We start from the raw sequence: 8,855 nt of genomic DNA, 5'->3' as shown, positions 1-8,855 counted from the left end.
ATTGGATTCAAAAGATCTGGCTAAATGGAGGAAGTGTGTGGCAAAGGCAAGGCGGATAATCCTTGACGGAGTTCGAGACTAGATTTTCTTAAGTGTCGATGGGAAGGAAACTCCATATGCTATGTGGAAAGCATTGACAAACCCTTTCCATAACAAAAATGACCATACGAAGTTGGCACTAAAAGATAAACTTTGAAAAATAAATATGGAGAAAGGCAATACCATTCCAAAATACTTGACCAAGTTAATAACCTGTAGAGATGAACTTGGAAGTGTTGGAATAACTGTTGTCGAGGATGATATGGTGAGCGTAACTCTCTTAGGACTTCCTAAGAGTTGGAATAGGTATCAGGACTCTGTGAATGGAAGGGAAAATCTGCTAGATTGGTAACGAATATGGTTAGATTTGATGTTGGAGGAGATCATAAGGAAAACCAAAGATGGTTCCTCATCTAAGATTGATGATGAGGAAAATTGTGCCTTAGTAGGTAAGGCAAGGAAGGTGAAAGGGAAGGCTTCCCATAACAAATTGGATTCTTGCCATGGAGGTAAGAAGAAACACATGTTGAAAGTTAAGTGCTTTCATTGTCATGAGTGTTAAAAAATTATATATTACAAACTATTGGAACAGATAAAATATATTGCAGAAATATAAACACATAAAACAAGAGAGACACAGATATACGTGGTTCACCCAATTTGTGCTACATCCACAGAGAAACAGCCAATCCTTCCTTTTATATTGTCCAACAAACTAAAGAGATACAACCTATAGAAGATCTGCAGTAATTCCCTCTTCACTCTCACACAATCTCCTCTATCTTTCTCACTCATAATACATATCTACATAGACGCAACACAATTCCCTCATATATAGTGAGGGGTTTCCATCTATGGAAAAAAACATTAAATCAAACATAAATTCTACTATCATATCTCCGCCTAATGAACAACCTATATTGACTATGAAATTACGACATTTTACAAGGAAATTTTACATCTATTTTTAGCTTCAAGGGCACTGCCCCCAATCCCCTGCCGAAGGCGAGCTCCCAAAGATCACAGCTGCCTCACCTTGAGCCCCCTTGCAGCATACATTTTACCGGTGGTTGATCAAAGTGGATTTCGGTGGCCACCCACCTATCCCATTTGGACCCCCACAACTATCTCTTTTAGTTTTTTAGTTTCATTAATTGTAGCAGAGTTTACTATTTTTAGCAGATTTTCGGGTCCTAAAATTTCGGAGCCGCTTTCAGGCCTTAAACGACATTTTTTGGGAAATCTACCGCCAACGAGTTTCTATCTAAAATCATCTTTTTTGTCGTAGTCCTCAGAGAGCTCTTTTGAATGGGTTATAATGCGCATCAAACAAAGATAATATGAGCAAGTCACGACCCTGGGAAGTTGGCTGTCCAACTCACCCAACAGGGCCCATAAACTCTTGGTGTTACATCTCCTCAGGTTAGGGTTTTGGTTGTTTAGGGTTTTCTCTTGTTTTTCAATAATAAAAATTCCCTTGAGCCTCATTGTAATGTACTTCAGAGGCATGTAGCCACCACATCTCCTCTCAGAGATAAGCTACCATCGCCCTAGCTGGTTTCCATTTCTGGTTGTAAGCATATTTCAGTATTTCACATTAAAGAAATGAAGTATTATTTCCATTGCATCTATGTGTTTATGGTTATCTCTGTAATTTGTTGCGTTTCTGTTTAAATCTGAATCAATGGTATTAGAGTGGTATGCTTTTTCTCTATTTTTATTTGCATGTCCCCAACAAGGTCAGGATATAAGGAGTTAGGGTGAACTAGTTGAACCTTTGCAAGACCAACCTCACAAATCTCAACATCCTCCCATGGCGGATGAAAAGAAAGACGAGGGGCAGGTGTTGTGGGAAAAAATGCCTATGCAGGACGATCCTATCCACCTAAGGTGTGACAGTTCCTTAGCAACAAACAGAAACAGCTATTCTAGTATTCTTCCTTTATGAATTAAGAATGAAGAGAGATGGATGGACTAACCGGTGTCTTCCGTTTGTCCCTCGATCTGGTTTCTCTTCTCTTTGAGAGTTCCCAGCTACTTGCCTTCTTGCTCGCCCAGCTTCAACAGGTTCCTGCAAGATCACAAGAAGAGAACAGTACACAAAGACATAGATTCATATTCATAACTAGTTCAGGATTAGAAATAAACTAAACATGCTAATGCAATCATACATCAAAGACACATCAGCATATAGGAGAAACCAAGATAGCTTTATTGATGAATAACAAGGTTCAGGAAGAGATACAACCCAGAGGGCTCCAATCCAGCATCTCCTTCCCAGCAAATGAAATTCCTATCTTCACCTTCCTTCAAAGCATTAAGCACCCAATGATTCCAATCTCAAACCAACAGCAATTCTTTGCAATAACAAAATTCCAGCCTCTAGATCTCATGGAGGAGAGATCCATATATAGATGTTTGGAGAGAGGATGAGTCAGCTTGAGATCTAACTAGTGACCTCTCCCTCTGTCAATTCTTGCTTCCACTTGGAGGTTCTTGCTTCCACTTGGAGATTGAGAACCTCTTACTCATCACTAGTCGAATTCCTTTAGGCAAGTGTCATTGGAGAAGAATCTGGAAGCTTCCAGGGTCTTTCCACCTCGTTGAATGAACTTGCCATTTGTCACTTCCCGCTCAGCACACCCTGGTAGTGCTTCTACCTGCGTTGCAGTGCAGGTAGCCAGTGAAATCTCTGCATTTTAGCGCAGACAGCTAGTGGAGCCTCTGAATTGATCCTGAATTGACTTGTTTTTGAGCAGTTTCTGGTGGAGAACTTCTGTGAATTGCTGTGGTTTGTTAGCCTTGTTCCTCTAGGAGTAGGAACAACATGTTTAAGGACTTTGGATCCCTTAGATTATGGACATTTCATGCTTATAGCTGCAAGGCACAAAAATGTCTATAACAGTTGCCCCCTAAAGTATGAGGCCGTTTATCGGGTGAAATGCTTTATCAGGAGGATCCGAAGTTCATTCATTGCTGGGAGGAGACCTGTGATAAGATACAATACAATACATTATTTTTCATACTACTTTCATGATCTAGCTGAGGCGGGCATTCCCATGCTGAGCTTTATAAATTCATTTTTCTGTACATAGAACAGACAATCGTCTAATGGTAGACTGATAATTTTGATCAAATTATCATCCTTTGGGTAGGATGATTATCTACTGCAATGATGTACATGTCAATGTCTTTATCTTTCCTGAATATATATCGCAGCCCGGATGGATGAAACTAGATTCGAGGTCTTCAAACTCGTTCGATCTTCACTCTAAGTACAAGTCGATCCATGTGAGAAATGTTCTGAAGTCGAACATGGAAAGACATCGCTTGATTACCGGTCAATGAGGTAAACCGTTAACAAGCGCGAGAGGAATCACCAATAATGATAATGACCCTCAAGGTACTGTAGTACAATTCACGTGGTGTGAATAAAGGGCTTGGCGTCGAACACCACACAAAATCTTTCGGTCGAAGGTCATTGATGTATACCTGTCGCCGGAAGTGAGAAACTTGCCATTGAGGCATGCAAGCTTCAAAGTACTGAAGGGGTTGTTCCTAGATCAACTTCTTGGATAATGAGTTGATGTCGACAAGAAGCGATCCGTCAAAGGAGGGCCTTAATGAATCCCACATCAGTGACACGGAACGGAGCAAATGATTTTGATGGAGGTGAAAACGATCTGATGACATATGATTCAGGGTGGCGGTCATGAAAGGATGAAGGATAATGTATGGCAGTGGATGGGACACGGTTGACTTCTCTGAACGACTTCTCTTGAACATATGGCGACACTTATGCGATGGATCGGTAGCATTACCCCAAATATGGATGGTATGGCGAGACCATGATGATGTGACCGGTGAATGAAACAACCCAACCCGACTGTGGTACGGAGGAAAAGTGTCATGTTCAAGAGCGACTTGCTACCATCAAAGTTTTCTTGAGCTTCTCCCAATTTTTCCCCAGTAATTGCTGACTAGTACCTCTTTATTTTTGTCAAGCTTGAGGAGGATAACATATGCTTGTTCTATAACTTGCCCTTCGAGCAACCCTATCGCTATGTTTTAACGAGCCTAGCGATAGTGAAACTCGTTCTCGTCTAAAGACAAGTTTGTCGCTATTTAATGCATTTAACGAGTCTAATGACAAGGATAACTCGGTCCTTTTCATTTTTAGAGAGTCTGAAAAGGTACGTAAAGTCAACTCCGAAAGTCCTTTTTCGTCATCTAATCCCTTAAGTCTGAAAAACTATAAAACAATACAGAAGGGATGAATTTTCGATAGTTTTAACGAGCCGAACAAAACAAGCGCTCGATCTTTTTGTGCAATAATCCCTCAGGTCCAAAAAGATTAAAATCTAGAGGAGGGATAGCTCTTTCGGTCACTTTATCGAGCTGGAAGGCCAAAACTCGGCAATATTTTCATATTTTACGAGTCAGATGAAAAGAGCTTAAAGAAGACTCATCTTTTGAGGAACGAGTGATAAAATGGGTTAGCAGCTGATTCCAGGTACAGGTTGGAATTTTCCAATCACGGCAGTGTCACAAGGATGGCTAGTGAAATCACTCTTCGCAGTTGTTCCTCAAAATGGGTAAACAATCATATGGAGGTGAATGATCAGCCAATGGAAAAGTGGAGGTGATGGGCGAACACGACCAAGGCTTTAATGGCTGATAATATTACATTCACGGTGGTTATTTACCAGAATAGTTCATTTTTTAACGAGCTTAAACGCGGAAAAACACTGCTCAGTCTTATGTTTATTTTTTAACGAGCATGAACTATGTGCTAAAACTGCTCGGATCTTGCTTTTATTTTTTAACGAGCATGAACTGTGTGCTAAAACTGCTCGATTATCCAGTCATAAGATAAGAATGTCTCATTAAGATTCTATTTTTTATGGAGCTTCATCTTACCAAGCTTTGCTCCGGATCCTTTCTTTATGCAAGTTCGGAAACGACTAATCCTACGAGTTTAAAGGGTTAGAGGTCCTAAAAATTTAAAAAAATAAATAGCCGCCCCTTGCTTGCACTCCAAAAGGTTTGCATGCCCCCAGGTATAAAATATGATTTCAAGGTTACCCTTGCTTTGTCCGCCAAAACATTCGTTCCAGCAGGAAAGGCCTACCTCTTTCAGGCTATCCAAAGATTGTTCTATTTGCACCCCAAACAAAACACTTCCTCGGCGATGTCTACCGAGATAGACAAAGGTGAATGACCTCAGTGCCAAACACATAACTTTGACAAGAGAATCTTATTCTAGAATAACCCCTCTTCCTAGACGGACGGGGTACAGACTAGTCATATTCTCCCGCGGAAACCTACCCTATACCCAAAGTTTTCCTGCCGAAGCAGACCAGGACGCATGCCCCCTGGGGTCCAGTCATATCCTTCCAGATTACTCGCGCTCATCGGGAGGATGGACCGTGGGTTGAGACATTTCTTGCGTGAAGAGACCATTTAGGGAAGGTATATGACTATTTGCGATGCGTGATCCGGGAAATGAAAGCTGGTCCACGAGCTTGACCACTCTTCCTTCGTGCGGAAAACACATTACTCTAAAGAGTGAGGAGACGATGGCTCCCATGCAATATATATAGTCTCGTCCAAGGAGTAGGTTATAATCCAAGGGTCCTTGAACGACCATCACGTTCATTTGAACGGTCTTCCCTTTAAATGTGATTGGCACATTGGGAAGAATCCCTAAAGGTCGACTGGTTCCTTTATCAAAGCCTGTCAGATTTCTCATTTCAGGAAAAAGCGCTGGCGAACCAAGCGCTTTCCAAGCAATAGAGGAAAGGATACTCACAGATGCCCCCTCATCAATGACGGTGCCAGCCATGACCATTCTGTATATTTGGACGATAATTCTGAATGGCATGCTTGCTGGCAAACGGGGTCTGCCTAGTTGGTTCCAGTCGAAGGATACAACTAGGTTGCTTGGTGGTGGGACCGAATAGATGGCCGGGTATGACTCTAACGAAGTTCCTTCCTGCGATAAAGGAATGGGCAAATTGCCTCCTTGTTCGTCGGAGTCTGTGTTGATGAAGAGAATTTGGACGGTGTCGTATTTATTCTCCTCTGTGATGGTATCATTCGAAGATAGAGCCTCTGAAGGCAAAACCGGGTCAACTGCCGCCTCAACCTTTTGACTTTCGTCAGGTATGGATTCAGACGGTTCATCTTCAATGATAGGTGCTTCGGCTGACCACCTGAGCGGGCCAGCCGGGTTCTCAACTGGTGAAGGACTTGGCAGGAGTTTTTGATAACTAGGAGGAAGTTGCGCTCGTAAAATCGGGCGATCTTCCAAAACTCTTTTAGCGTCGTCTAAGAAGGGACAACGGTGGATGGCATGGTCGCCTTCACACAGTTTGCAGGGAAATCTAGCTTTCCCTCTCTGTCCTGTGGCTTCACTTTCACTAGTTGACAGTGTGCTGTCAACGTGGCTATCAGAGGTTGACGTTACCGAATTGTGCAAACGGGGAGACCAGTCCCTTAGTATCCGAGGGATGCAGGGACAATCTTTGTGGAAGTGGTCTCCCTTGCATATGACACATGGCGATTTAGGCCTAGTCTATGTTGTGTGTGGATTTTTGTCAGACGACACTTGTTTGCCCCCAGTCGCTTTTGGCTCCTTCTTCTTCTTCTCATTCTTCTTCTTTTCCTTCTTCTCCTTAGGAACTTGGTTTTTTTTTTTACCAGTTCCGTCAAGCGAAGAGGAAGGAGGAGAGGAAGAATTAGATGAAGTAGAAGGCTGGTGGGTAACTCTGGTCTGATCTAATTGTTGATTCGACTGTTCAAGAATAGTGGTGTTCTGAACGACATTGGTTGAAAAGAGCCAGACGGGCAAGCCAATTGTCAGTCCTGGAAGTGACAATGTGGCCATGTGGGGCGCACCAACATCTCCCCAAGAGGAGAAGGGACTAGGATTTCCACCAAGGGGAATTCCTTGGTTGGTGTGCTCCATTTTCTCAACCTAAAGATCAACGCAGGAAGAAGGGGTGATTGCTCCGTTTAAAATAAATTTTAACGACGCTTTAGACACAACTTGCTTTTTCAATTTTAAAGAGTCGAGAAAAAGCTAAAGGTGGCTCTAGTCTCCTTTGATGTTTTAATGAGCCCGAAGTGACAAATGCTCGGATGGACTTTTTCCGTTATAGAGTCTGAAAAAGGCCAAAAGGAACTGCTCTGGAGTTCTAGGTAGAGGGTGTGCCAAACTTTTCGCAAAACCGCAGAATACTTTTTAAGGTACGGGCAGTCAATCTTCCCGAATGCTGTGTTCAGTGCATTGCGATCAATAGGGCGGCCGACACGGCTTCCTAAGGATAAAGGTTTTATGCCTATAGGGGTCTCCCAATATATACTGGATGGTACGTGGGAGCACAATCCATACTGGCGCTATCGTCCCTCAGGAGGAATCACCCAACCATCAGCGAGATCGACAGTCACCAGGTTTTACGACGCCGGAACATGTCTCTAGCCTAGACCTCTATGTTGTGCGTTAAGTTACAAAGCGTTGTTAAGTTCATTCAATTTATTTTAGGTTGATCTTTCTTAGAAGTTTGCCGTTTTGGAGTTCACCACGAGATGTATGATACAATTCCTAAATGCAGTCTAAAGATGATAAGCAAGCTTTATCTCTTTTTCAACAATGAAAATCCTAGCTACAAAGGGAAAAGAAAGACACCATCTTTTCTCAAAGAGCAATCAGCACACTCTAATGCACTTTTCCTAAATCAAGCATGCAAACTATCAAGATGCAAATGCACAATGCAGGTGTTTGTTTTCTACTCTCTTAATATTGATGCCTAAAAAGAAAGCTTTTTGTACAACTTTGAATTTGCTTTTAAATGACAAATACAAACAAGTTTACTTTTTCGAAATCAGAAAGGGTAGAAGAGATTACAACGCTTAACGATTTTCGAAATGAATACTTGTTTTGACACTCAAAAGAGACAAACTCAAACCAAAAGCAAAAATGAATGTATAATCAACTGTAAACAGCCAATGAACTCTCTCCTAAGATCACAATCAACAGATCTGAATCAAGGGCTACAGGATGATTATTTCACTCTTGCAAAGGAAAACTGTAAATGACGCCACAAACACATAAAAGCACTCACAGTCTTTTTGTACAAAAGGAGGTGGAATTTAAGCAGAGAAAAGGAGTTATTAGACAGGTACCTATGCTGGTTACAGGCTGCAAAAATCAGAGATCAAAACGAGGCAAAACAGAGCAGAGAACCCCAGCTGCACAAGGCCTAACTGGATCAACGCACCCTCAACACAGAGGTTTTGACATTCAGCGCAGGTAGCCTTCACGGGACCTGCGTTGAAATGCAGAACCTCTTCACAGGGTCTACGCTGAAGGAGAAACGAGAGTTCCTCACTGAGTTCTGGGTCACAGTTTGCTATTTAATCTACAGTTTCAGGCCAAATCAAAGCAACAAGCAAGGTACAATCAAAGGGATGCTTTGAGGAAGAGCTAAGATCTATCACAAAGGATCATCAAATCATTTGTGAGTCCATTGTTCAGATCATAGACAAATCCAGTGATTGGATCAAAGCAGCAGCTTTCTACTTTGCATCCGAGAATAGCAGATGCAGTTCGATTGTTGTTGTTGAGTCTATGAAACAAACAATGATAGAGACACGAATAAAATGACTAAACAGATATCCCCAGCAGAGTCACCAATTTGTTGTGGGGAAAAATGCCTATGCAGGACGATCCTATCCACCTAAGGTGTGACAGTGCCTTAGCAACAAACAGAAACAGCTATTCTAGTATTCTTCCTTTATGAATTAAGAATGAA

This window comes from Pinus tabuliformis, chromosome 6 (genome assembly GCF_031772625.1).
Source record: "Pinus tabuliformis cultivar Carrire ecotype Pingquan chromosome 6, CPIR1, whole genome shotgun sequence".
Classification (NCBI taxonomy): domain Eukaryota; kingdom Viridiplantae; phylum Streptophyta; class Pinopsida; order Pinales; family Pinaceae; genus Pinus; species Pinus tabuliformis.
The sequence above is the reverse complement of the archived record's forward strand: the minus strand, read 5'-3'. Positions refer to the sequence as shown.